This window comes from Bubalus kerabau, chromosome 4 (genome assembly GCF_029407905.1).
Source record: "Bubalus kerabau isolate K-KA32 ecotype Philippines breed swamp buffalo chromosome 4, PCC_UOA_SB_1v2, whole genome shotgun sequence".
Lineage (NCBI taxonomy): Eukaryota > Metazoa > Chordata > Mammalia > Artiodactyla > Bovidae > Bubalus > Bubalus kerabau.
In genome coordinates, this window is record NC_073627.1 from 5,217,734 (window position 1) to 5,228,610 (window position 10,877).

Genomic DNA, 10,877 nt, shown 5'->3' on the forward strand with positions numbered 1-10,877 from the left:
TGATGGCAGAGACCACGGCAGAGACCTCAGGGGTGGCCGTGTTACTCCAGACAACGGGTTTATCTCAACAATCATGGGAAGCTCAGCTGTGTCTGAGCACAGGGACGAGAGCCACCACCCAGCCAGCGGCCAGGAACGAGTGACCAGCAGCTCCAAGCTGGAAGCCTGCCCCATTCTGAGACTAAATGCAGGCCCCGCCTGGCTCCTCCCATGGGAGGGGCAGACGCAGCCTGGTCTCAGGGCTCCTGCGGGTCCCATGAGATGGGGTCTGGACCCAGAGGGTCTGGGATAACCACGTGGGGGTGGGTGTGTGGGTGCAAAGCACAGAACTGCTTGTGGGCAGGAGGAAGGACATTTTAGAACAATCTCTTCCTTGCCTGTTACATGTGCCAGGGGAAACTGAGGCTCAGAGGCTAAGCAATCTGCTTGCGGTCAACCAGCTCAGGTGACGGTGTGCAGAGGTTGGAGCCTGGTTCATCCGACTCCGACACCTCTGCTCTCAACCTGCACGATCTTGCCAGAACAGCACCTCGTCTAAGCCACCGGCCCTCCTTCAGATGATAAAGCTTTTCAAATTGCCCTGAGGTCAGCGGGGAGGAGGACGGGACGCGGGGGTTCAAGAGTCAGGCTCAACGAGGCAATCATTTTGGCCGAGCTGGGGAAGCTTGTGCAGGGTGGGGCGGGCTGGGGGTAGGGGGAGCCCAGGACGGACGCAGCATCCTGTTCGCCAGGCTCTATTCCCCACCGTTGGCTCGGAACCCAGAGGGACCTCCCAGGGCACCCGGGGGTGTCCGCCTGGAGCCCCTGGCCCCGGGTTCCCTCTGCCAAGTCTTGCCAGCCTGCGAAGCCAGGCGGCAACCTCTCCACCACCCTCGGAGGTGGGTGGGAACTCCGGTGCCTGGCTCGGGAGGCCCCTGGAAGCCCTGGTCACGGATCACTGCCCTCAGCCCCAGGATTACAGGGGCTCAGAGCAAGGCCAGCCTGCCTGGTCCGGCCTGCCGCCCTGCTCTGGAACCCGGCCAGCCGCCCTTCCCGGCTCAGCCCCGGCCGCGGGGGCGCCAGGCGGCCCCAAGGAGCTACAGACAGAGAACTGGAGTGAAGTCAGCCTCGACCTTTCCTTCCGGCCGCCACAAAGGGCAGGGGCCCTCAGGGACCGGAGGTGGCCTTTCCCGGAGGGAGGGCAGCTCAGCGTGGCCAGAGTCCCTGGGACAGGCACCCCAGCCCAGCCTGCAGGGGTGTTGGCCTGCTCTGCGGACAGCGTCCCACCCCAGGCTTGTTTAGAGTGAATCACTTGGAAAGAGACCTGAAACTGTATCCTGCCGGAAATCACAGGCCAAGAGCCAGGAAGAAACCAGGTCAAGCTTCATGGATTCAGGCCACCAGGAAGGAAGGCCAAGAGCCAGGGTTTGGGGAGTGTCTTCTCCATGCCGGGCACTCTTTGCAAGTGTGAAATGTCACCCTTCTGGGGAGTTCGGCCTTGACTCCTTTCACAGATGCATGCTAAGTCGCTTCAGTTATGTCCGACTCTTTGCGACCCCATGGACTGTAGCCCACCAGGCTCCTCTGTCCATGGGGATTCTCCAGCAAGAATACTGCAGTGGGTTGCCATTTCCTCCTCCAGGGGATCTTCCCCACCCAAGGATCCAACCCACGTCTCCTGAGTCTCCTACATTGCAGGCAGATCCTTTACCACTTGAGCCATAACCCAAAGTCGAACTCCGTCCTTCACACCTGAGGCTATCAATACACTGATCTATCTGGTGGTGGCCTCCAGACTCCCTCCCCTAAACCCCAACCCAGGAGCACAGAAGCAGACAGCACGGAAACCCCCTGAGGCCACCTCCCTCTGAGAGGCAGGGTAGTACAGGGTCAAGAGCATGCAGCCCAAGTTCAAACCCTGGCTTTGCACTTACAAGCTGTGCAACTTCAGAAAAGTGTCTTAAGTTCTCTGTGGCTTAATTTCTTCATTTGCAGAATAGCACAATGGAGGGTCTACCCTTGGAGCTTCACCATGATAAGGGGAAATCTTTAACGTTGTAAGTGTTCAATAAATTGTAGCAATTATTGTTGTTGTTAATATCAGTGTCAACCCAAATCTCAAAGACCCAGTTCCTGTCATCAGCCCTTCCTTCATCACATCCCCTGTCTAAGCCTCAACCAAGAAGCAGGCTTTCCGGCAGGTTGCTGACTGCTCAGGGCAGTCCCGGAGAGACAGCTGAGTGGAGCAGGAGGGGAGGGCCGGGTGACTGAAAATAAACACGTATCAGCAGACCACACACTTCACCTCCACGCCTCCCACTGGGAACAGGGCAGGAGGAAAGCATGCAGATTCCTCATCCCAGTTGAGTCAAGGCTAGCATGTTTCTCTCCTTCAAGAGAGAGGAGGCCACGTGACACGGAAGGTGAGCGTCTCCAGACCATCACCCTGAGCGTCACGTAGTCTCCTGGTTGCGGCCCCACCTGGTACAAATGTGGGGAGCAGCCAGGAGCTGGGAGGTTTGGGTATCATCCCGATGCTGGGAAAGAGTGAGGGCAGGAGGAGAAGAGGGCGACAGGATGAGATGGTTGGATGCCATCACCGACTCAATATATATGAGTTTCCGAAAGCACAGGGAGATAGTGAAGGACAGGGAAGCCTGGCATGCTGCAGTCCCTGGAGTCGCAAAGAGTCAGACACGACTGAGTGACTAAATAACAACCAGTTAGGAGATTAAGGGTGGGCTCATAAGTCCACAGAGGGGGTCCCACACGCATAGATGCACAAACACTCCTTCACTCACGGGCCTTGACTTTGGGGGAGCCACAGCCCTACTCAACCTTCCCCTCAGGACACAAGACACAGAGCCACTGGGCTTGGGGGACCCTAAAAGGAACAGAAGCTCAGACACAGATTCCTTCCTAGGGTCCTTAGAGACTTGACCTCCTTCACCCACCCCCAGGACCACAGACCCTTTCAGGTGGTGGAAGTCCATTTTCTTTTGAAAGACAAGAGCTTCTTCTCCTTCCTCCTTCCTGGCGGACTTCTGCCAGACTGCACTGCTGTGACCACCCCATCCAGTATTTAACTGACTGTCATGCCAAGCTTCCCAGGTGGCTCAGTGGTAAAGAATCCTCCTGCCAACACAGGAGACTCAGGTTCAATCTCTGAGTTGGGAAGATCCCCTGGAGGAGGAAATGGCAACCCGCTCCAGTACTCTTGCCTGGAGAATCCCATGGACAGAGGAGCCTGGCGGGCTGCAGTCCATGGGGTCCCAAAGAGTCGGACATCACTGAGCGAGCGAGCACGCATGCACACCGGAGGAAGCCTTCCTCTGGGCACCCCAAGGGCCACAGTTTCCCTGCTCCTGCTTACCAGCCTCAGATGCCGTGGTCCCCGAGCTATTTTCACCTCTAGTCTGCTTGGCCCTGGCTCTGGGGCTTGCAAGAATTCATTTATTTCCAACTCTCAAGGCTCACCCCCTCCCTTCCACCTCCCCCTCTCACGACACCCTCCACAGCACTGCAAATAATACCTCATTTTATATGGAAAACACTAAAACGGGATCACACCTTTTAAAAGATGTTTCCACCTCGCAGTCTGAAATCAGACATCACCTTTCTCCCATCCTCCACAACCACCACGCTGGCCACACACACACACACACACACACACACACACACGCACACACGCACACACACATACCCGTTTTGCTACCAGACTTCCCTAAGCCAGTTTAATTGAAAAGGCATGATTTAGGTTAATTGACAGCAGATGGGTTCGGCTGCAAACTGCAGAGGCGCATTTGCTGAACATGATTTACAGCAATGAGGCAAAACTTTCTCCTTTTTATATCTTTCTTCGAGCTCCACGGCCAAAACAGCTCAGCAGAAATGAGAGGAGAAAAAAAAGTAATTAGTGTTTAATTTTTTAACAATTTTTAACTCCCTTTTTAATTGCTTTACATAAACCTGTCCTAGAATTTTACAGCCTTCAAATCTCTGTCTAAGTCTGGTCCTTGTTTCTGGTTTTAATTACCGGGAGGCTTGTCTGGCACATTAAATTAGAAGAAAAAAAAGAAAGAAAGAAACACACACACACACACGCACAATTTCAGAAATATTTTGCTGTTGGACTCCCAGCTGAACATCTAATATTTCAGCGTGCGAACGGGAAAGCTTGGCCCAGGAGGGTTTTGGAAGAAGGCAAGTTGTCCAAGGGCCGCTACAGCAGTATTGCATCACCTCCTAAACTGTCTTCCCTGCGATTAGGATGGAGAGACCAGTTGCAGACAGCATCTGAGAGTCCACAGTGGCCCCGGGCACCTCAGCGTTGTGCCGATACGTAACTGGCTTCCCAGAGAAGCTGGGCGTGTGCAGATAGATGTCTTAGGCTTTGGGCAGAACTTGGGTTCTTATTTCCAAGCCCTGCCATCAGATCTGCTCATTTTCCAGCCAGCAGTCCATCTTGAGCAAGGAGCACGGCCTGGAGAAGACAAAGGAGACGGTCCCCAGCACGGGATGAGCAGTCATTCCAGAGAACAGGGAAGCCGGCAGGAATCAGTCTCGGGAGAATTTCCTGGGCTGCTGTGTCCCATCCTGAAGGGAAACGCATAGATCTGGACTGTGCACCTGGCTTCGGATGGGAAGACTCCGGCTGCAGGAGGGCCAGGAGGCTGCCCCGGGGTCTGGACTCTCAATGACCAGCAGAACACTCTGCGGACTCCAATCTCATCTCGTGTCCTCCAGCCTCCATGGGGTGGTTTACAATGAATCCAAGGAACTTTGGATAAAATTTAAAATTCCCTTCCTCAGTCACATAGCCGCCTTTCAACTACTCCACAGCCTCCTGTGGAATAACGGCTCGTTAATATCCTGGGCAGTGTAAATACAGGGTATTTCCATCTCTGCAGTTCTGCTGGACAGGGGTGTCCCAGACTCCTGCTATTCAAAGTGTGGGCGGCGTGGGTGTCCCCCCTGGGAGGCAGCTGGAGACATGAGACTTCTGGCTTCCCCAAGACTTGGAAACCGCGCCATGACGAGACCCCAGGGGTTTCGAACACACATTCAAGGTCACATCCCAGAAGCAGCGTGGCTGGCTGGGCCTGGGATGGAGACAGGGTCTGTGGATTCCCTTCCAGGTGTGATCGGAGTGTGCAGGTGTGGGGTGAGGGGAGGCCTTGGCCTAGAACGCCCTCAGGACCCAACCCCGCAGGGCCGAGGCTCCCTGGCTCGTGTCCATTAGCGCGGAGGCCACAGAGCCCCTTGGCAGACCCTGCCCAAGCCTGCCCTGGGCTCCTGCAGGACTCCTGCTGGGAGGCGGAGGGCTGCCTGGCGCCGCTGGGCGGGCAACGCTGTGCATGGAGCCCCGCCAACGTTGGCTCCCCCACACACGGTCATTACCTCCCGAAAACCCAGGAGTTATTACAATTAAAACACGTTGCGGTGGGGGGGGGGGGGCGGGAGTGGGGGCTGGGGGAGGTCCCTTTAGGAAGGAACACTGGGATTAAAAGAAATTAGAGCGGTTGCCATGGCGACGCAGCCCGCCGGCCCTACCCTGTGATTATTTCAATGGGAACGAGATGCCGGGAGAGACGGCTGGGGCAGGGGTGCCGGGGAGCCCTACCCAGCTGCGCGGGCCGGTCTACGCCTCCCCTCAGAATGCGATGCCCCAGCCCCCGGAAATTATCCCCAGGCTGACTCCTGCGGCCTTTCCTGTTCTCTGGAACCGCCGCTTATCGCCTGGACCACCGTTCTCCAGGAAGTCCACGCCCCGGGCCTCAATCTGATTTCTTTCGAAACCAGGAAACTCCCAAGAGTCGCCCCCGGCTCTCAGGGCCCTGTGGGTGGCGGAATGACCTGGCCTGGGTCCCTATCGGCTCAAAGCCGGCGATTAGGAGTGCCGTGGAAAACCCGCCCCCCCTGCTCTCGAACCTGAAACCGGAAGCACAGGTGAGCGGCAGAGGCATTGGAGCGACGAGGCGGGCGGATGTGTCCTGTACTGGGGCCCGCGGTAACTAGGGAGACGGAGATACGTGCCTGGGCCACCTCCAGGTCCCCGCAGAGGATCGTGGGCCTGACAGAAGGGGAGCCTCGTCTGGCAGAGCCACAGGGCCTGGAGAAGAGAAAACAGTAATTAGCTCTCCGCTGGTCTCCTGGGGGAGGCCCACAGGAAGGAGAGGCTGCATGGACACCTCTGGGGGAGAGAAGAGGAAGGCTGGGCTGGGGTGATGGGGAAATGGGGTGATGGGGAGATGGGAAGATGGGGAGATGGGGAGACGGGGTGATGGGGACGTGGGGTGATGGGGTGGTGGGGAGATGGGGAGATGAGGTGGTGGGGAGATGGGGTGATGGGGAGATGGGGTGGTAGGGAGATGGGGTGATGGGGAGATGGGGTGATGGGGAGTTAGGGTGATGCGGAGGTGGGGTGATGGGGAGGTGGGGAGACGGGGTGATGGGGAGGTGGGGAGATGGGGTGATGGGGTGGTGGGGAGATGGGGTGATGGGGAGATGGGGTGATGGGAAGACGGGGTGGTGGGGAGTTGGGGTGGTGGGGAGTTGGGGTGGTGGGGCAATGGGGTGGTGGGGAGACGGGGTGGTGGGGAGACGGGGTGGTGGGGAGGTGGGGTGATGGGGAGGTGGGGAGATGGGGTGATGGGGTGGTGGGGCAATGGGGTGGTGGGGAGACGGGGTGGTGGGGAGGTGGGTTGATGGGGAGATTGGATGATGGGGAGATGGGGAGACAGGGTGATGAGGTGGTGGGGAGATGGGGAGATGGGATGATGGGGAGATGGTGTGATGGGGAGATGGGATGGTGGGGAGATGGGGTGATGGGGAGGTGGGATGATGGGGAGATGGGATGGTGGGGAGATGGGAAGATGGGGTGATGGGGAGATGGGGAGATGGGGTGGTGGGCTGATGGGGACAGAGTCAGCAAATCCTCATCCTCTCTGGCCTCCTTCCTGTGATGCTCTCCAGGTGGACTCGGGCCACAGGGAAATGGCACAACACTAGTCCAGGTGGAGGGGCTTCGGGCGCAGGGAGGTGGTACCCTTCCATCTTGAAGGGTGACCTGCTCCAGGTCAGTGCTCGTCCTCCTCAGGCACTTAGGCTGGAGACTCTCGAGCTGCCGAAGCAACAGGCAGGAGACCCCGTCTCAGAGCACAGTCCTCCCCGGCCCCTCCTTCCCTCGAGAAGGAGACCCTGACCATCACTCCCATCCTCATGTTTGTATCCACACCATCCACGGCGCTCCTGCATAAAACGCATGGCACAGTGTTGACCTCAGCCAGAGACTTGGGGCATGAACTTGGCAATTCCATCAGCATCTCCAGCTCACTGTCCTTCTCTGCAAAAGTAATATCTAATTGATGGTGTCTTCATGAGGATTTGCAGTAATGGACTCCGAATGCCTGGCTCTGTCACAATCAGCCTTCCCAGTTTGCCCCACTCTTGGGGGATCTGTGGGGGGGCTTCCCAAGTGGCTTAGTGGAAAAGAATCCGCGAGTTCGATCCCTGGGTCAGGAAGATCCCCTGGAAAAAGAAATGGCAACCCACTCCAGTATTCTTGCCTGGAGAATCCCATGGACAGAGGAGCCTGGTGGGCTACAGTCCATGGGGTCGCAAAGAGCCGGACACAACTGAGCGACTGAGCAGCAACAACAGGGGCCTCTGGGGACACAGAATTTTCCATTTTAAAATCAAGACAGTCCCCAGCAAACTGGAGGACTGTTCACCCTTCCAGGCACAAGGTGTGTGTCTTAGGGGCCCTGGTACTATTTGTATGTTGGGTCTTCGCTCAGTTTAAAATTCTGTATACACTGTTTATATGAACACAAAAGTATGTATATGCACATACACAAATGTATATGTACATATATGCATATGCATTTTCCAAGGAGATGCATTGGGAGGTAATTACTATATTTCGAAAGGAATGTTCACCTGGCAAAATGATAAAAGGCAGCATTCCTCTCTCTGCAGGGTTGGGGCGGGGAAGAGGAATCTAGATGGAAAATTCAGAGAGACTAAATTGGTGGATTAGAAAGCGATGAGCAGTCCGCCTACTTGCTGAGAGGCTTCTGTCTCTGGGCGAACCCCTGGCACTTCTGGAAGATTCTTTTGCAGCCAGCATCAATGCCCTCTTGCTAGGGCGAAGCTGGGCACAGCTGCACCGGGGTCCTCGTGCACTGACAGCCGCCAGCCCTTCGTCTAGGAAAGTGCTGTCAGGACCCCGGGGAGATGGGTGTTCAAAAGGCTCCCGGGAGCCCTCTCCAGCCGGGTGGGAGTTCTTAGCTGGCGCTAGTGTCTCATCACGCGAGCGCTTCTGTTTATTTTTCTGCCCTCCCCTCAGTTCAGGGAGTTCAGAGCCTGCCCAGGTTTTAGCAACTCCACAAGGACGCCAGGTGGGGAGTTCCCACGCAAATCAAAAGCGCCCATATCAGGCCATACTGCCCGCGGTTTTTTTTTTTGTTTGTTTGTTTTGTTTTTTTAGCCACTTAGCTCTTGGAACAATGGGGAAGAGGGGGAAGAAGGGAAATGGTGGGTGAGGGAAGAGGACACAGGGGTCCCGATCCCCTCCCTGCCCACGCCCACCTTGACAACCCGGAGGCCCGGCTCACTAGCGCTGGCAGCTCGGCCCTGTGAGGAGTTTGCAGAAGGGGCGGGTGTTCCTACAGGGCAGGCCACGCTGCAGTCCTGGCTGCCGGCCACCCCCGGGGCCACCGAAACCAGGACCCGGCCCAGCGCTCCAGTGGCAGGGGCCAGCTGGGCCCCGCGGGTGGCACCAAGGACCCCTCATCCCCGCCTCCTCTCCGTCCACCTGGTGCGCTCAGGGGCCCCCGAAGCCCTGTGGCCACAACTGGGCTCCTGAGCTGCACTCACGTCCGGCCAAGATGCGGAGGAAAAGGGGCCCAGCTGGAAACATCCTGTCCCCTTCAAGGTGAGGCCAAAGCCAGGGCCAGGACCGCCGGCACGGAGGACGTCAGGAGGTGCTGGAAAGGGAGAACTCGCCTTTCCCCCTGACGGAGCAACCAGAGTCCTGATTTAATGGAAAGAAGGGCGATCACCTCTGAGGTCCCCAGAGCCCCGGTCTCCCCATGATTCCAGCCCCCCAGCCCCCTGGACTAAGGCTGGTACACGGGGGAGCAGCAAATGGTCCACCTGCCCTGTAACACCCAGTAGTGATGCCAAGGGCTCGGCAATGACGCTGGGTTCTGTTAGTTCTGACTGGTATTTGGTTAGAGGCACATCGTGCCCCCATCTCTGAGACTAAGGCTCAGTCTTGTTTGCAAGAGAGAACTGAGCTGAAGGATCCACGACCCCTCCCCATACAGCACCATCTCCACCCTACCTCTGTTTCAAGATTTCCTTGATGTGGACCATTTTTAAAGTCTTTATTGAATTTGCCACAGTATTGTTTCTGTTTTTGGCTTTTTTGGCCTTGAGACACAAGGGATTATCAGCTCCCAGACCAGAGATCAAACCTGCGTCTCCTGCATCGGAAGCTGGAATCTTAACCACCGGACACCAGGGAAGTCCCCGTCCTACCTACTGCCATCCTGATCATCAAACTGCTTTGAACTCTCCCTTTCCTCCCTCTCCTTCTCATCTCTGAGCTCTTACAGGATAAGAGGCGACTTCTCTGTGTGTCTTAGGATCCCATGCACACCAAACTGTGCTTAGTCGCTCAATTATGTCCGACTCTTTGTGACTTCATGGACTGTAGCCTGCCAGGCTCCTCTGTCCTTGCGATTTCTGAGGCAGGAATACTGGAGTGGGTTGCCACTTCTTTTTCCAAGGGATCTTCCTGATCCAGGGATTGAACCCGTGTCTCAGGTGTCTCCTGCATTGGCAGGCGGATTCGTCACCAGCTGAGCCAACAAGGAAGCCCCAGTCCCATGTACAACAACGAGCATTAAATAAATGTGTGGGGCTTCCCTCGTAGCTCAGGTGGTGAAGAATCTGCTTGCAATGCAGACCTGGGTTCAATCCCTGGGTTGGGAAGATCCCCTGGAGAAGGAAATGGCAACCCACTCCAGTATTCTTGCCTGGAGAATCCCATGGACAGAGAAGCCTGGCCGGCTACGGTCCATGGAGTCGCAAGAGTCGGACACAACTTAGCAACTAAACTACCACCACCAAACGTTTGCAAACCCAAACAGATTCCTTTCAGCTTTCCCACTGTGTCTGTCCCAGGGCAAACACAGTGTATACAGTACCCAGGCCAACGCCCCCAGGAACCCAGGCAGGGTATCCTGCCCTCTTCCTGCCCCTCACCTCTCCTTTTCCACCAATTTTCCCAAAGGAGGCCCTCCTTATACCAATGAACAATGGAAAAAAATGCAAAGGAGCGCCAGAGGAAGAAAAATAGTAAAGAGAAAAAAAAAAACCTGGGAGAAAAGAAAGAATGCTTATGATTACATATAGGCTAGGAGCATGCATATCTCAGCCCCCGACAGGAACCAAACAGGAAGTCTAGAATCTTTACCAAATGCACTTCCCCTGCTTGCCTGGCCCTGGGCCCCTGGGGTCAAGGATGCTCAGGCCTGGAAGCCACTGGAGGGAGGGGTTTTGATGGATTGATTGGCATTTCCCTTCTCTTCCTTCCTCGCTGCTTGAAAGGGCTTCTGGGTGGATGGCTGGCTGGCGGGATGGGACTGAAGCCTCCGCTGGCCCTCAGGAGCAAGGGGGCTCTGGGCTTTTCCACGCAAGCCTCCCAGGGTGTTGCAGGGGAAGGTAGCTGCCAGCCGGCCTCCCTCGCCCCTCTCTGCCTGCAGAGAGCCCCGTGACAGCCCTAGCTTTGGGAGCAAGACGGCCTGCTCTGAAGAAAGCAGATCAGAAATTTTGGCATCAAAATCTGCTCCAAGGAAGCAAGTTGTAACCCTTGCAGTAAAATGCAG

At 56.4% G+C, this 10,877-nt stretch overlaps 1 long non-coding RNA gene across 1 annotated transcript; it reads right to left on the reverse strand.

Annotated features, from left to right (window-relative positions):
• Window positions 1-3,707: 3,707 nt before the first annotated feature.
• LOC129648572 (uncharacterized) lies at window positions 3,708-8,084 on the reverse strand. Its single transcript, XR_008712792.1, has 3 exons — window positions 7,921-8,084; window positions 5,911-6,091; window positions 3,708-4,825 (listed from the first exon to the last, which is right to left on the reverse strand). It is a non-coding gene; the product is annotated as an uncharacterized LOC129648572 (long non-coding RNA).
• Window positions 8,085-10,877: the final 2,793 nt, after the last annotated feature.